This window comes from Diadema setosum, chromosome 20 (genome assembly GCF_964275005.1).
Source record: "Diadema setosum chromosome 20, eeDiaSeto1, whole genome shotgun sequence".
Classification (NCBI taxonomy): Eukaryota; Metazoa; Echinodermata; class Echinoidea; order Diadematoida; family Diadematidae; genus Diadema; species Diadema setosum.
The window spans coordinates 12,371,222-12,390,233 of NC_092704.1; the positions used below are offsets into that span (position 1 = coordinate 12,371,222).

At 38.1% G+C, this 19,012-nt stretch overlaps 1 protein-coding gene across 1 annotated transcript in view; it reads left to right on the plus strand.

Moving 5' to 3' along the window:
- The window catches only part of LOC140243743 (integrin alpha-8-like), an 82,128-nt gene that overhangs the window by 132 nt on the left and 62,984 nt on the right, over positions 1 to 19,012 (plus strand). The gene's annotated exons all lie outside the window — the stretch shown is intronic.

The window sequence follows — 19,012 nt, forward strand, 5'->3', positions numbered from 1 at the left end:
ACGCTGCTTTATTCTTCGGCCCATCCGAAGTATTTGTTCATACATACTGTTTAAAGTCATAAATCGTTATATCACCTTCATGTAATGTACTTCACGCTTTTGTCTGTCAGTGTTAAATGATTATCAACAGTAACAAAAAGAAGAAGAAGAACAACAACAACAAAGAGCCTTATCTCTTCTATACGTTCTGATAGGTCGACTCTTGGAGGACGGAGATAGCTTGTACCACTCGACCCATTTATTATCTTCTTCTTTCTTCTTTGTTTTTTTTTTCCAAATCACACTACTGACCATGTTCTAACTGACCTAGTACTCACCTCACGTAATCAAGCAGTGCTTGGAATTGTCTTCCGAAATGAGATTCCGAACCGACTAAACGAAAACCACATTTCGTATTTATAAGCCTATAACTGTTACAATGTAAAAACGTAAAGTGTAGTCTCTGTAAAAGGGATAGTATATCATTGGTTGAGGTGAGAAATAACAGTTTAACGTCTTACGAGATAATTAGAAACCGCTTTATGAAGTACTAAAAAGAATGCAATAGTTTCTAAGAGGAATTCAATATTCATTTGCTGAATACATGTATCTATTTTTAAATGGCTGATATATTAAAAAGTAAGTATATTAAAAGTAAAACCAAGCAACCCTGATGTAAAGGCGGGTCCCTCCTTTTATGAGGATCGCCTTGTTTTGGATATCTCAGCCATTTCAACACCGATTTTCATCAAATAAACTTTGAATTCCTCTTAGAATTATATGCACTTTTATCACATATGAAATTTCTCAATTTCTCTAAAAATCGTGATCATCATAAAAGTAATGATAATACACTATGTAACAATAGTTGGAAACCTCAACCCCAATCTCAGCCGAAACTGTATCATCCCTTTAAGAGTAAGTGTAACAAGCAGAAACATCAAAGAAGCGTTACAGTGAGAACTTCATTCTAATCGCACAATATCTGTCCGATCACATTACATGCTCTCTCAAATCAACATGACTCGTGATGTTTGCACGTCCATTGTAACCAATGTGTATTGCAAATAATGGTATGGTTCTCGTTTAGAACGGCTTCAAGAATAGTTTACCCAAGGAGATGAGAGAGAGAGAGAGAGAGAGAGAGAGAGGGGGGGGGGGGGTAAGCTCGATTATTTAAAGCGTAAAACCCTTATGACGCATATACGTTCCTTGAATCATTCTTTTTGAAGAGACAAATCTCGCCTGCCCTACATGTTGCTCGTGGTATTATGGGGTTATTTTTGCTTGCGCGTCTATTTTATTGGTTAAAGATAGAACGATCACACTGTCAGGAATAGCTGGAGATACATGGAGCTTTATGGGCACATGCTTTTCTTAGCATTTTCTCAGCATTGATTGCATCGTGTCAGTATGTAGTATAAATGACAGTCTCGGCGTTGCTGCTGTGCAACTTACAATACACCCAATTGCATGACATGACGTTAGAGAAGGCATTCTTCAGATTTGAGGGGAAATTACAAAGGGAGTATGACGTGTATGAGGAGACGGATGAGAAGGAAGAGGAGGTGGGGGTGGGGTCTGGATAAGTATGAAGAGAGATGGATATCATCCTACTATACATTTCATACTGAATATATTCAGGGCGCAAAGAACAACCAAATCTAGGCGCCTATACATAGTTCATTAATAAAATGCGCGGCATACTGGCAACGAGTGACAAAGAATGCGTATTCAATGACCTGACGTTCAAGCATGAAGCAGCAACCACATTATAGGCAAGTTGGATGAGAAGTTGATGCCATGCTTTTAGCCCCAGAACTCTCGAATTAGTTTTTACAGGAAAACTCAGTTGATGAAGGGATCCTATTGTCAAACCCCATCACGGGGGAAAGATTGATACATGTATTTTGCGTTAATTCTGAACACTTTTATATACTTGAACTTTATCCCTCGATCCCTCTCCGCCATACAACAAGAAAATGGTAATGACATCATACTTTGTGGTTCCTGCTACTAGCGGCCGTTCATTGTCAACAGAACTAATCAAAACAGCTACACTATTAAAGCCAGCTTTTCCTAGATACCTTACAATAGTGGCGCCTTATTTGAATGCTTGTAGTCCCTTAATCCTTTGCGTGCTGTGAGTGCTGATCTGCACAGAAAACCACATAGCGTTGTACGCACCATTCAAAGTCACTGGCATTGAAAGACTTAACACTAGTTTTAAAGTGACACTCGACTTGCCTCAGGTGGACTGGACCAAAGTTTGTGAAACTCATCACAATTAGCGAAGAAGTATAACGCAGCGCTTATGGATTATTTATATGTGTTAAAGTTGTACAGTATATTACACAGGGGGAGAAACGCCACGATATTTGGTAGAACAAAAATTCGCTTGCCAAGGTCACTCATCATTTCTAGACGTATATGGGCCACTTCATTTCGTACATACAATGCTATATTTTGCCTGATATTATTTACTATGCTGAACTTATGAGCTATCACTCATTCAACAACAGAGATTAAGAAGCAGAAAGGAAGATCGATGAGTGAGAAAATATACATGGATATCAATCAAACAAGTGTTAATTATATTTAGAATTTATGTCCTTAGAGAGACCAAAGAATGCATGTTTTAAAGGCATGAAGGCTGCAACAATTTTTTGGAATCATTTATCCCTTTTAAATTTGACTGCCCGATAACGCTGTGTTGTTAGCATAGCAAATACCGCATAAGAAATGAAGGTTTTCAAAACTGAGACACAGAGAGGGAGAGAGAGAGAGAGGGGGGGGGGTAGATAGATTGATAGATAGAGCGAGAGAGAGATTGATGAACAGATAGATGGATAGATAGATAGATAGACGGATAGATGGAGAGAAATATAGATAGACAGACAGATAGACAGACAGATAGATAGATAGATAGATAGATAGATAGATAGATAGATGTAGATATAATTCGATAACAAGATATAGCGGGATAGAAAGGAAGAGAAAATGCTCAACATAGAAAGAGAATGGAGAGAGAGAGAGAGAGAGAGAGAGAGGGGGGGGGGAGAACATTAGGGCAGCAGGCTGATAGCGGTATATAGGCCTATGTTAAAGACAGTTCAAGTTGTTATACATTCTGCTCTACACTGTGGTTGCACTCCCCCCCCCCCCCCAAAAAAAAAAAAAAAAAGAAAAAAAAGAAGAAGATAAAAACGACTGCAACAAAAGCAATTTATGAAGCAGGAAAAAACAAAACGAAGTGGTATTTTCTTTTTATCTATCATAGTCAGAGTATCAGGAAATACCGTTAAGGTCTCCCCTCTATATCGACTGAACCGGTACTCTCAGGTTTAGAAGAAAAAAAAAAATAAAAAAAAATATCACTTTTCCATTTTTCCGGCGCCGTAACCTATATGGCACCCAGACGGCAATTGGATACACAGGCTGCCCAGGCACTGGAACGAGACCAGATAGTTTTGTATTACTGTCGTGAAATGTCATGTGACAATGACATACTCTGTCTTTCTGAACACTTTTAAAGACACATGTTTTTGATCAGCTCCCAGAAAACCACAAAAGGAAACAAAAACGAAAAAATAAAACAAAGTCAAACAAACAAACAGGCAAAAAACAAACAACCAAATAAGAAAAAAAAATCAAACTGATACAGCCCAGACCACTTATCTCTCAACCTTGATCATTTCCATCAATTAAATGTTTAGCCTTATTTCTCCTTGTTTGTAAACCTTTACGTCATTCTTCTTCTTTCTTTCTTTCTTTTTTTCGTTCTTACTCTCAGATTTAGCTATAGTATGGAAAATCAGAGATGTGTAAGAACAACGCGGCACATCCAGTATCAGTAAGCAAAGTGTTAATGATATTCCATATTCTTTTTTTTTTCCTGGGGTTATATTCGACTATACTTCACGAGTGTTAGCAAGTTCGGTTTTCCTGCTTATATGTCTGTTTGTTTTAACAATTCATATCAAATCCAGATATATTCACATTATCTCACTGATGTGGATTCTTATGAAATGTAATTGCCCACAGTCTCTGTATTACAGCAGAGTATGATATGAAACCAAAGCAGGTAGTGAGGGCAGGGCGATTAGGTGACGTATTAATCTCAGCTTAGTAACGTTATAGGTGTGACGGTTGACCAAAACCTCGACTGGTCTCCTCAGGTGAATGAAGTTATAAGAAAAGTTTCGTATGCTACAATGTGTATACGTAGAATCAAGTATTGCTTAACAAAAGATATGTTAATTCAATTATATTATTCTTTGATTCTCCCTCATATTGATTATTGTTGCACAGTATGGGGATCTTTAACTAAGAAGAACATTCGTAGACTTCAAATATGTCAAAATAAATATTCTCGTATGGTATTAAATGCAGACTATAAAACATCAACAGTTAGCTTATTAGATACACTTAAATTGCAATCCATTGAAAAGAGATTAGAATATCAGTATTGTATATTGGCCTATAAAATAGTTAATGATGCAACCCCATTTTATCTTTGTAAGCTTATATCCCGACGTAACGTTATATATCCTACTAGACATGTCCTAACAAATCAGTTATATTTACCTAAGCCAAAAACAGACAATAAGAAACGTTCCTTCTCATACTCCGCTTGTAAAATGTTTAACTCACTTCCAATTTCCGTTCAATCATCCCCTTCATTACCAGTTTTCAAGAAACGTCTCCGGCTTCACCAGTCTATCTTTTGATTTAGTTATCACTTCATATGACCACCACTTCTAATATGTCGTATTATGTTTTCATTTGTTTTGTTTTGTTTTGTTTTCTATTTTGTATATATGTTACCCGATATTATTTGTAATTCGTTGATTTGTAACCTTTGTATGTGATGCAGGGCTCCCTTGCAAAGCAGGCCATTGAGGCTCTGAACGGGACAACCCTGCTTTTAAAGAAAACATGAATAAATAAATAAATAAATATTAATGTCTTCGAAGAGTGACTAATGTTGACGATCGGCTAAACGGCGGCATTAACCGCATTTTCACGGTCTTGTTATAGTTCTTTGTCCTCTTCGTCGACTTGGTAAGTAAAAATAGAAGAGACACCGAGACAGTGAACTTTCAAAGTTATCCGTAATCACACAAGTCAGGTCAAACAATTTTTCGGAATATAACTACACAGCATTCGCCAACTGATTTGTTATGGAAATATTATGTCTTCTGACACACAAATAATCGTCTCCGAAATTCCGTATGGATTTGGAATTCACCTTTTGGGTACCCCGTGTCCGATTTAAGATCATAGTAGCTTACGATGTCTCTAATGAAAAGGCTATCCTCCGTAAATAGAATCGTATTAATGTTAGCATTGTGTTCATCATCATCATCATCATTATCACCATCATCATATTCATCATTATTGTTGCCGTCATCATCAGTGATACTATAAAAACCCGCTGTCATTGGCTGTAGCAGTAGTAGTAGCAGAGTAACAAAACTATACCAAGGAGGTTTTATACATTGGAGTTCCAACTGGCTGTGATTATTCAAACAGTTGTCAGATTTCTATTGATGTACAAAGGAATTCCACAGATGCACTTGTGACTTTGATGATCGATGTTCCTTGCCGCTGTCTTGCTCAGCATTCTGAAGATTAATTTTGAACGTTATCATAATTTTGGCCATATTTTGCTTATCTATTTATTAAATGAAATGAAATGAAATTAAAGGACAAGTTCACCTTCATTAACATAGGATTAAGAGAATGCAGCAATATTAGTAGAACACATCAGTGAAAGTTTGAGGAAAATTGGACAATCGATGCAAAAAATATGAATTTTTCAAACTTTTTTTTGGAACCGCTGGATGAGGAGACTACTAAGGCTCGTGATGACATATGAGTACAACAGTATAAGGAAAATGTAAAGAAAATTCAACATATTTTCACTTTTTTCGCATAATAAAAGAGCACTTGACTTGCCTCTTTCTAAATGCAATGGGAATAATATTACCCATAATAATTACCCATTTTCCTTATATTGTTGTACGCATGTGACATCATACACTGTAGTAGTCTTCTCATCCAGCGGTGACTGCACAAAAACTTCAAAAATTCATAACTTTTGAACGGATTGTCCGATTTTCCTCAAACTTTCGATGATGTGTTCTACTAATATTGCTACATTCTCTCAATCCTTATGTTAATGTAGGTGAACTTGTCCTTTAATGATAAAGCATGTAAAACAAAAGACATTTCCGTCCAGAAATTTGCGCAAAAGTGTAAAGCTGAGCTGTATCATGTGAAAATGTTTAAAACTGTACCATCCTGGAAAGCTGGTTTTATCACTTTTCCGCTTAGTTTCCACAAATGAAACTAATATGGACTAATCTTCAAGTATAATTCTTTATTGATAGATATATCAGATTAGTGCCCGCATATGCCCAGTCGAGTAATTTTCATCTTCATTTCAGCATTTTTTGCTCAACTTCTATTCGCGCATCCTCATGTCTGTACCACCTACCTTTTATAAGAAGGGATAGCGAAAGTAATTACCATCACAAAGAAATATCTTCCTTTGAAAGTGGCTAGTGATTATGCAATGAGACACGAGTCAATTGTCTTCGTATCTGCGCGGCAGATCCTGTTTTGCACATGCTTCAAATATTTTTGAGCGGCGGCTTCGAACATCTAGCAAAGGAAATAAGACGGTTGTGACTCCATTCTCTAGAACCTTCTTGACTATACCAATACCAATCGTTTGACTTACAGAGGACTCGCGTCTCTGAATAGCCGTAGGTGTATGGTCCGTAGACGTATGCTCTATGGTGTAGTTGGCTTACTGCAAGTTTCTTCTCCATACTTAAACTTGTGTGTCTTACTGTGTTATTCCCCTGTAGGACAAACATAAAATGACATTCGTGAGTCACAAATGCACCTGCACCGACAACCGCACTTGCACCGGCGGCTTGAATTATAAAAAAAAAGAAGAAGAAGAAGAAGAAGAAAAGAAACAAAAACCGAGAAGAAAACTCAAAGCATGGCAAATTAATCTTTACACTACATATTTGGCTGGTTGTCATCATCTTTTGTCCTTTGAGTCACATGCGATTCCTTCGTATTTGTCTGTACTCTCGAGTTTTAGATACGTCTTTTATGATTATTGTTGAAGATGCATGTACATGGAGTGCGCCAGCCATAATCGCCACCAACCATGCCAACAGCTACTACAGTAACCAACATGAATAGGTTGTCAAATATCTGAGCAGCGAAGTTCTGTGAACTTGTTGACAGGGGAACAGCTGAGAGACATGTGGTTTTATAGTTTTACATCGTTGTGTCATTGTGTGTGTTGACGTGTTAGTTTTTTTTTTTCCCCGACTGTTTAACAATTGTATAGCAACTCCCCCTTGTTTCGCTGAATCCGCTTTTTTTTTCTTTCCCTTCCGCACGTGTAACGTCGTAATGCCGCCGCAGTTGCTGAAGAGGATTTCTGTAACATTGCTCCGCCATTGACATTGACTATGGGGATGTCCCATTCGGAGACCGCGCAGCTCTGTCAGTGATTAACCTATGCCCTGCCGACATTGTCGTTGGTTTAGACGTAGGCAATTTCGCCAAACAAGACAAGTGTTCGTAGTCCTTACCCCCCCCCCCCACACACACACACACACACTGTACACACTCACAAAAGTAGGCGATTAACCATACAAAGCTGGCGACCTTTAAGGATTCTCCTTGACTTTAGCCTTGAATGCCATTGGGATTAACTCGTTTGCCACTGACTGCAGCTTTTCATGGTTGTGAGGCTGTCGCTGTGACTGTACTTCTTTGCCCGTGATCTCGTCTGTGCGGTCACATGTCCAAGGGGGCAAACATGACATAACATAACATTGCATTTGATAACAACATAATCCTCCCATCACAACAGGAAACGGCATCATGTGACAATTGGTTCGAATTGTGATGTCACTTGCTTTATTCCATGCAAGTTCACGCGTGTGCTGGTTTACGCGTGTGGCACCCAAACGGGTGTTTAATCTCGTGTAACATTACGCTATATACACAATATGACAAGGTGATGATCTATCTATCCGATCATACTGTCGATTGAATGAGTAAAAGTCATGGCGTTCGTCCCAGTCTCTCACTTGTGCTTTCCCAAACATTATAGTGAACACATTTTTTAATAATCTTGGGATAAATGTCAAGTGCAAGAATGTGACAGCAACCCTTAAACTCGGAAGTTGGAAAACCCACAAGCGTCTAGCCATTCAGACAGTCATAAAGACCCTTCTCCCGCCTGCCTGTGTCAATGTCGAGTTCTTGTTTTTGTTTTGGGGTCTTGTGATCGTCACTGTTGTCGATATTCTCTTCTTCTTCCTCCTCCTCCTACTGGGTTTTGCTCTCTTGTGATCGTCACTGTTGTCGATATCCTCTTCTTCTTCCTCCTCCTCCTACTGGGATTGTTCGTGGTTCTATACTCCCTTACACTCCTCTTTTTGTCTTCATTTCATCTCACATTCTCCTTCCCTTCTTAATTTTCTCTTGTTGTTAGTTTGTCGGTATCCCCCACCCGTCCTGGCCACATGTCCAGACGATCTTTATACTTCGTCTAATACATGTATGTTGTCTTGAAGTCGGATATAGACGGTGAAAGCAATTCTCTTCTGGCTCTTATCCAAAGATGATAGTTCACGTTGTCAGTGCATGATGCCGTAAGGTACGCTTCCTAAATCTGTTGTTATTTGATACAGACAGACAGACAGACAGACAGACAGACAGACAGAGAAGCACATGTTGAAAATTTAAGTTACTTGCGTGAAACAGCTCCGTGTCTCATTCAGGATTGCTCGTCCGCGGATCAACAAACTGCCTTAAGACGAAGGAAAAACGAAGAGGATGTGGAAGAGAAGAAGGAGACGGAGATATAAGGAGGAAGAGATTGCATTACCTCAAGTACTAATTAAAGATTTGCAAACTGTATATCTATAACGCGGAAGTGTGTCAAAGACGATTTTGGCAGTAAAATTATATACACGTGTCTAATGAGTCACTACGAGGTGCTTGAATTACCCCTTCAGTTATTTTGTCTGGTCTGTTCATGATCTGCTCATTATTACTGGTCTTCTTTCAGTTGCGTTGTAATGTATCTTCTTCCTCGCGTCATAACGTTTAAAGGTCCTGTTTACCTTTGGGAGCAGTGATTTAAAAAATTTTCAAGATATCACATTTGATGCATATGTGTAGCTCTGCTGTATCACAAAACATCCTACCATATTTTTTTTTTCCGCAATAAAGCCTAAAATATAAGGAGATATCTGCATTTTTCTCATTCAACCATAACTAGACGGTTTAGTCTGGAAACATTTTTATCATAACTATTGTTCACATTTTATGTAATTAACAATACTTACCATCGATTATACGGATTCGAATTTTTACAGTGGTTGTTTCTATCCCTAACTCACATGTTAGAACTATTTTAAAGCACAAATGCTGGGTTTTGTTTCTTCTGCAAATGGTAAATTATGCCTTTTATGGGGCGATCCACAATCCTCAAAGACTGGGCATTAAGTAACGGTGTCGTCGCATACGAGATAATTAAATGTGCACCTTTTTTGTTTTGTTTTTGTTTTAGTCCATGAGGGCACTGTTCTGATGTTTCAAATGTAGATTTACGACAAAAATATTTGAATGGGATTGTATTAACTTGTGCGTAACTGAAACCGCAAATGTATATTCAAATCTAATTCTACATGAACATTAGTTTCCCCAACAAATAGTTTCCCCATTGTTTTTCTAATACCCCGTCGTGATTATAAAACAATCTGAATATGAAACAATGCATGAAGCCCAGTGAAATAACGCAATGCGTTTATGACAACTGGTACTGTGATTAGATCTGATGATATCAGCCTTATCAGCGCCCGTTCATCCGCCGTTATCATTCTTCCTGTACATTGCACTTGCCAATAAGATGCAGGATGTCTAGCTGTTGGAAACTTTCCAAAATGGTTGTGGGTGGTGTGGGGGGAGGGGGGGGGGGGTGGAGGAACAATCCTGTTTTGCGACATATCACATTTGTGACGAGACAGCAAAGCAAAAAAGGGATGTCTGGTTGTGATTGTTCATGTAACATTTAAACTATAACAGTATCATATTTTTCCCGTCTCTCTGTCTCTTTGTTAGTCGATCCCCCTATTTTATACTTCTTTCAATCTACCTATCAACCATTTCATTTATCTACCTATCTATTTCTCTCCCTTTTCTTCTCATTCGATTTTTTTTTAACTTCTTTAATATCAATAGACACTTACTTTCAACCCGTTCTCTTGCGAGATTCTGAAGTCCGCATCGACGTTAAAAACAAGACCCATCTAACGCAAAGTTCCCAATTGCAAAGGGTTTGATAAAAATCTTTGAACAGAATATGGGCGTCGACTCTAAAACCCAATTATTTTTAGAAAGCGTAAACATCTTTCTCAACGTCCAAGCGTTTAACCTCGATAGGAAATTTCCTCGCGAGAATCGGGTCAGTGAATGCCTTCCACGTCTTTGTTATGATTTCTACTTGACAAAGTGAACGAGCACTTGAAATGAATCAAAATACACTTATCCTGACTGCCCTTGCCACCGGACTGAAGCCAGGGATAACAGGTTTATGTTTTTATGATATTTTTCTACCGGACCAACATCACATCAGAGGAAATCGATAGTCCTTTGTATACATTAAAACAATACACACCATTGCACACTTAAAACGTTAACAGAGGGTCTTTTTGAATGACTCCTATACCCTATCGTAGTGGTGACCTATGTAAATAGTTGTTATTATCATTCTTTCATGCCATGACTAGCATTGCATAAAAATGTATATATCGTCACTAAATTTCCAGATGGATTAAACGTTGTGTCCACTACTCGGTAAGCTATGGCACATGATTTGATATAAAAGCCAATGACACTTATATCGTGTCGTCCTATCGAACCATGCAAGGCATTCCGACTGTATGTATTTAAAGGGATGATAGTCTTGATTGAGATGAGGATTCTTAGAAACAACTTTATGAAAATGATTGTAAAGAGCATACAATTTTGATAGTTTAAAGTTTATTACAATTGATGAAATTCGGTTTTGAAATGGCTGAAATATCAAAAACAACGGAAAACAATACCATCCTAGTAAAAGGTGGGTCCCACCTTTCATTAGGTTCGCTTTGTTTGGGATATCTAAGCCATTTCAAAACTAATTTTAATCAATAAATTTTGAATTTATCTGAGAATCACACATGCTCTTTCATATTTTATAAGAGGTTTCTCATTATCTAGAAAGATAAACGTTGGAAATCTGAAGCCCCGTCTCTACCGAAACGGTACCATCCCTTTAAACCCTATTATTATGTCGACTATGTATGATATGAGATCTAATAGTTGTCTCGCATATGTGCGGATGACGTATGAAGATAATAAGTGAATATTGATTGCATGACCACAAGAATCTTGAGGTAAATGAAGCAGCAGATGTTTAAAAAAAAATGTCAGCAGATAACATCATATGCGTGTACAAAGACGGGGCTGTTTTGAAATGCTGACAGCATCGGTCGCGCCTCATTGCTCCTCGTGTTTGCACTAGAGCCTTTAATACAACTACGTTCTCGTTTTCCAGATTGGAAAGTCTCTTAAACTTTCCTCACAAATTGCTATCATACCAATTAATATCCCTCAAATTGTTATGTCAGATATGTTGCTATAGATACAGAAAGAAAATATCAGTTTCCTGTCGATGAGCTGTCAGAGTTTAAGTGTATTTGTAGCGCCAAATGCTATAAACGGCAGTGAGATGATATTTCATCGTCTGTGGAGTTACATAGCAGATAAAGGAAGTGAACCCTGGAACTGTATGATGCGATTTCATCGGTTAAATGGGCATGTGTTGCATTCAAGCTAACAAAAAATTACTGAAATGAAAGAATATTATTCTTATCCAAATATCTTTGCTTGACCAGAATCAATAGAAATTTGTATGCTTTTGTTTAATTTTCTTTTACTCACAACTATTACAAAACGATGTTATAATTTTCGAAATACAAGCATTTCCTTTGATATAGGCCTACCCATATCCACTTATCCCCCCCCCCCTCCCCATCCAAGGGGGGGGGGGGGGGTTACAACAACCCTAACGAATCAGTGACATTAAGCCTATTTTAGCATAAACATTCCAGAGTGATTCTATAGATCTCTTTAGAGCCTGAAAAGCTAAGATAATTATGTGCTCGTAGATACGGGTAAATATCAGTGATTGTGTCAAAAACAACCCGATTTTTAACCAACACAAACCATCACTTCCCCTGTGACGAGGAAGGGAGGATCAGTGGAGATTTTGCGGTGGAAATCTAATTTGCGAAGCCATATTTATCAGACGGAGAAATTTTTCTGACATTGGTCTTCGTACTTGTATTTTGCCCGTCTATTAAGGGAATGGTGTATACGAATAACAGTTACGCGGTTTGACTGTGCTAGCTACCATTATACTTTGATTCTGTGTTTTGCGACTTACCAAGGGCCTATCGAAGGCACATAAAGATACGTTAGGTCTTGATTAAAAAACTCACTTGGTCAATCCTTCTGTGGAATACACACAGCGAGGAGGCTAACGGATGCTCTCACACATGTTGACCTGAGTAAATATAATTATTTTGTCTATTTTTTGTATCATAACTGAAAGGAATAGTATTTTAATCGATATATCACTATCCTGACCTTGGGTATGATGGATATTCATATTCATATTCAGATTCATTTTATTGTCCATATAGGAAATTCTTCTTGTTGGCATATGGGTGTACACATAGGAATATCTGCATACATACATAAGGCATTTTTTATTACATTTCCCCGTCACTATTTTTGGTGTAGTAATTATAATTCTTATCATCGATATCTTTTTTTTTTACCACTACAGTTATGATTATGATTATGATTATGATTATCATCACAATTATTGTATCGATGTTTTCTTTCATACCACCTTTCGAAGATATATGGAGAGTATAGTGTTGGTTCACTGTAAATAAAGATATGTTGATATTTATCACCATTTCAATGGCAACATTTTATTATGTCGTATGGAGAACAGCGCGATAGATAATACAAACACCTCACCCGGTGATTCCTACTTCTGCTTGCCAACACACTTGGGTATATTTGGACACGGCCTCTCATATTTCCATAAAGTGAAGCTCTACCCGACAATGACCATTTGGCTGGGTCCTTTGTTCGCACTGATCATGTGCTGAGTTCGTCGCCGATGATTCATGTTTAATACGTTTGCCAGGGATGTCTAATAGGCTCTAGGAAAACAGGGCGGGAGTAGAGAGAAATAAAGAATGAGACAGAAAGATGATGGGGGGGGGGGGGGGCACACATATTGACAACAGCACATGGAATATCAAGCCATGTATGCAAACACTTTCGTTTTCTATCGCATTCACTACAGAATTACATGACAGAGTCTAGTAGTGCATGTCCTACCCAGTGGTATATACTAGTAGTAAAAACAACATACTGTACCACCATTGGTCATCCATATCGATGCGTCATACTTGGCATATCGGAGGTGTGTTCATTCTATTATCTCGTTCACCTATACCTTTCGCTTATCCATTATACCGATACAGTCAGCTCCTTAACTATACCTATACGGTCTAACGTTGGCAACGCGTACGGTGGAACTAGCTGATCGCCCCCCCCCCCCCAAAAAAAAAAAAAAGTGAAAAGATACGATTGGATGAAGCAGGGACTGAATCGTACCTTTTCGGCACTTCGAACAAACATTGTCACTTTGAAAGCCAATGAGAATGTTCGTTTATTCGAAAGACGTTCGTTCCTTTAAAAGACAACCAGGATTCCCAGGGCAGAAAACGAAGGAAATGTGAGTTATTAGGAACCGCAAGGACGCGCCAGCATATCATATTTACTTTATTAACCTTAATCATTTATTTTTCCTGCTGAGGGCAGGAGAGGTCATTAGTGTTTGTCCATGAAGTAATTGCCCTCTAATTTCCTCGCAGTAACTCACTATCCTGGCTACGATACGCATTTAGCAGTAGGTGTTGTCCGTCCTGCCTGTTTGTATCAGAAATCAATGCCACGGATTTTTCCTTCAGTCCGTAAACTGACCGGATCGGCGCAAGCAAGAGGAGGGGGTGAGAGCTGCGGGTGGCTAGAGGTTTGATAACATATCATAAGAAAATGGGGGGGGGGGAAGATGAGCCGATATAGGAAGTTTACTTCACGGTAACTAATGGAAACAACATCAACAAAGATTTTAAAAGTGAAAAAATAAAACTTAAAGTAGATAGCTTAGGATTAGAACCGGTAAAATACAAAAGTTACTTCTGGGTTCCTCTTTGCGCATGAGCAGGAAAAGGTCATCAATAATAAATTTTGTTCTAAAAGGGCATGCTGGTTTATCAAATTACTGAGATAAGCATCTGTGATATAATGATTATTCAAGTATAATCCTTATAAATACGCTTATCAGCACATGCACCTGACCGCAAAAGTGATGTTTAGCAATATCAATAGAAATATATTGTTAATACATTCAAAGCAAAATAATGAAATGGATGCTTTCCTTAGTGATATATTGATGGACCATTCTGGTCACTTGGTCTACCCAAGTTCATCCTTCGTTTAAACATGACTGATGCATCAGATAAGTTGCTACGTCGGGGAAGCTTATATGCATTTATCTCTTCGAGAACGGTTGAAGTGTCTAACCAACTGAGAAGAAAAAGGAAAGGTTGTTTGTATCCATTTGGACATGAGCGAACTTTGAACTAGCTTATTACAATTTGAGCAATTAATCAGCCTAAGAGGGATAAGAGTTAAAGTGGCAACTGTCACATAATTGTCATTTTCTTAGAAACCCATTCTCCGTCAGTCATGTTACAACCGTCACAGACGAGTGTGGCGTTTTCCTGTGATCTAGCTACTCTACTTCAAACAAGAACAAAATCACATCAGTTTGTTGGGTCATGAACAAAGTCAAAGACAGGAAGGAAGAGAGCCTTCACTTTTTTCTATTAACTATTTTTTAATGGGGAAAGGGGGTAGCAAAGATTTATGACCTCGATTCTGTTTTCGTTGTTAAGCCCGACGCGGTACCCGTCTTTTGTTATATCGTGCTGGTTGTCATGATTTAATGTCATTAAGAACCAGAGTTTGCCAACATAGCTCATCTTGGGGAAATCACGAAACGCAAATCGAGGTACAAATCATCGCATGCGAAAGCAAGCAAAGCGACAGAGTGAGATACGTACGAGCAAGCGCGCGTAATAACGGTGCAATCTCCAATTATCGTTGCTGGCATAATAATGTCATCGTTAGCACTAATCAACGTCGCAGTGTCGAGTGCATTTGAGAAAGACTGGAAAGAGGAGCGGGGCAAGTCGCGTGCATGCTGTTGTTGGCTTACGCCCGCCGTACGACTGCCATCTCCTGCGTCCATCACGACAGAGAAGAAGCCCTCTGAAAGCTAATCCGTGAGTTTCACTATGGAAGCTATCATTCGCGCCCCAATATCTGCGCCAGATGGAAAGCTCATCGGAGAGACATCTTCGACATAGCAAGTGGTTTTCTGATTACTCGACAGGCTCACTATATTCGGCGTCACATTAGACACACATTGTATGCTCTCTTAGGAAATAGCCGGTAACGCTCAGTGCCCAGGAAAATATGCATCTTGTTGTATTTTGTTTCGTCCTTGGGGAATCAACGGTGCATGCCATTGCGATACCGTTTATGCAGAACGTAAACGAAGAAGAAAACAAGTAGTTTGCAACGTACATGTTCAATTTCAAGAACTTGTAGAACAACTGCTATAAAAAAAAGAACAGAATTAAAGAAAAAATAATATGCAACGCCCACTCCCCTTTCACAACTGTGTGATTTACCTTACTTGTCTTCTTTACGGTTCTTCCTTCTAACAAAAACATGCATATTGAATAAGGATAGCAGGTAACTATGGTATTATTAATACTTAAACCGACGATTAAAGCAACTGATATCAATCCTTAAGGCCTATTATGACGACGGCAATCATTATCATAAATCATCGTCATCATCGTATCATTATCGTCATTATTATCTCCATTATCACCATTATCATCATCATTATCGTCATTATTACTATCAACATCATCATCATCATCATCATCACCAATATCATCATCACGAAAATAATGATGATGAGCATAATAATAATGATGGCATACAACACACACTAGCAAACATCCAATTTAAAGCAGACATCATGGGTCAAGAGGTGCAGAGGTGATAAACTATCTTGTCCAAGGAAGTATATACGCGCGAGGAACGAGGTCCGAATCCGAGGCTTCATCTTTACACAAACAATAATGACAATGAACGAAAAGTAATAAGGGTGATAATAATATCCTTTTCAGCCTGCCTCCTTGCCAAAATGTGTTTGCCCAAATCGTTTTTGGAAGCTTTAAAGGGAACGTAAACCCAAAGAGCAATGTGAATTGAGTGAAAGCAGTAACATTAGTAGAACACATCAGTGAAATTTTGAGGAAAATCGGGCAATCGATGCAAAAGTTATGCATTTTTAAAGTTTTGGAGTTGGAGAAGAAAAATGAAGAAAATATAAAGGGAATTCAATAGAAATTAATTTTTCATGAAAATTACACATTACATCAACTTGATACTGACATATGTTAGGGGTAGCACTTATTCGCCCTGTCTTCTGAAAGCGGTTAGTCAAGTACTCTTTCATTTTGCTATAAAAGTGTTTTTTTTTTTGGAATTCCTTTTATATTTTCTTTATATTGTTGTCCACTCATACGTCATAACCTCTAGTAGTCTCCTCATCCAGCGGTTCCAACACCAACATTTTAAAAATGCATAACTTCTGCATCGATTGTCCGATTTTCCTCAAACTTTCACTGATGTGTTAAGTACACAATCCACATTGCTCTTTGGGTTTACGTTCCCTCTAACAAAGCAGCAGAGGAAGGAGTATAACTTTAAAAAACATGATACATGTATAGTTTCGTATCAAGTAGTCGTGTTACCCGGAAAAATATGATCCCTGTCAATTTCTTTTGGATGCCAAACGAATGATGTGACAGGATTATGTTGCCTTGGCAACGTTTATCACGATGACAATGACTTTCATTTTTTTTAGGTCGAACAGATTACTGAGTGAAGCTGCACGTCAATCATGAAACCCACGTTGCTATGTCCCTGTAGTTTGATCACATCTTTTTCCAATGATTTTTCTTCACTAATTTTTTTTTTTTTTTTTTTGATAGAGTTGAAAGACCCTGAAACTTATCCTCCTGGTTAGTCATTTAGTATGCGTGCTGGCAAAGGAAGATGTCATATCTACAAGGTGACAGTGATAGTCAACGATAGTGAGGAAATACAATTTTTGTCTGTTTGTGTGTTTTGTGTGTGTTTTTACTTTTCTTCATACAGAACCTCAGTTGTCGAATCATCGTTATTGTTTGCACAGAGAAAAGATGCGTAGTTTGGTGTCGTTAACAAAACACGTTCACCAGGGGGACCTTGTTGTCTTGCTGTAGAATATTTAACCTTGACACGTGCTTGAAGCCGTAAGTGAAAATCACTCCACCAGTTCTCCTGTCTATATAGTTGACTGGAACATGACGAATGATTAGACTGCAAGTTAGCAATTGGTAGGAGATATATGCTTTAAACTTTGGAAAAAGGAAAAAATCACGATATTCAAATAATTTGTTAATGTCTTCTCAAAGGAGATATGTTGGTCACGATGCCGTAGGTGATGATATAATTACGATATAATTGTGATGATATCACTGCTGTTTGTTATTACCCATCCGATGTGCACACAAGATTTCATTTCGCATCTTTCTAAATTGAATAAAAAAGAATGAAGAATACCAATGGAGTCATCTGACTGTAGCTTTGTCAGAACTGAGAATAGATGACTTAGCTTTTTGGCTTTTGCATTTGTTCTTGTTTTTGCTTGTTTTTTGTTTGCAAGTGTCGATCCCTCTGTTGTTGTATTTTTTTTCCAGTTGGTGTTATTATAAGAAAACGGATGTGCACACGCAGGGATTTTCCCATTAACACTGTCGTTTAGCTCTGCACTTAACCGTCTATTATATTTATGTCATCCTCATGCCCTACATAACTTTCTTTTTTTTTCTCTCTCCTTTAAAGTACATTATGGGGCAAACATATACTGTATACAATAATTGCAGGTATACTGGAATTTGATAAAGCGTATCATTAATTTTTCTGGGCCGTTTCCAATTTAGATAATGATGGTTACGATGCATGTCACTTGTAAAATGTTGTGATAGGAATGGATTTTTTTAAACAGTTGGTTATGTAGCGCTTATAATAATATTGATGAGGATTGACTAACGAAAGTAAATCTCCAGTCAATGTCTCCCGTGCATGCATTGACTGCGATGTCATTTGTTCATGATGTGTGTCTGTTATGAATCAGTGTATCGTCATAAGAGCACAGGTTGGAGAATTTCCAGATTGAAAAAGATGCATCACAAAGAAAAACTATCCAGTTACTACACTATAGGGCCTACCCTTCAGCCGTCACGTAACCTCAAACGATCCTGGAAATCATGCCAAATCGCTGCAAAACAAGGTGGAGTGCCAGTTAATCTTCATAATGTATTATTGTTTATAGGGGCAATATAATCTTTCTGTAGGTCACTGGGTCATGATGAAAACATAGGTCTATATAATTATTACCAAATGAAATGTAAAAATCCACCCATCTGTTCTCCGGCTTTTATCAAATCCTTCGCTTCTCTTGCATATTTTGCTCCATTCATTTAAGCCAACTTGAGCATGAGGTAAAGATCAAATTCAGAGGAAGTAGAATGAAAACTATACGCAGCCTAACTAACACATGTTATCGCATTCAATCGAATGTTCAAGGATATCATTTAGCTATATCTCCCCAATCAAACGAAACGGCGGAAAGAAAAAGAAAAAAAAAAACATGATTGGGAGA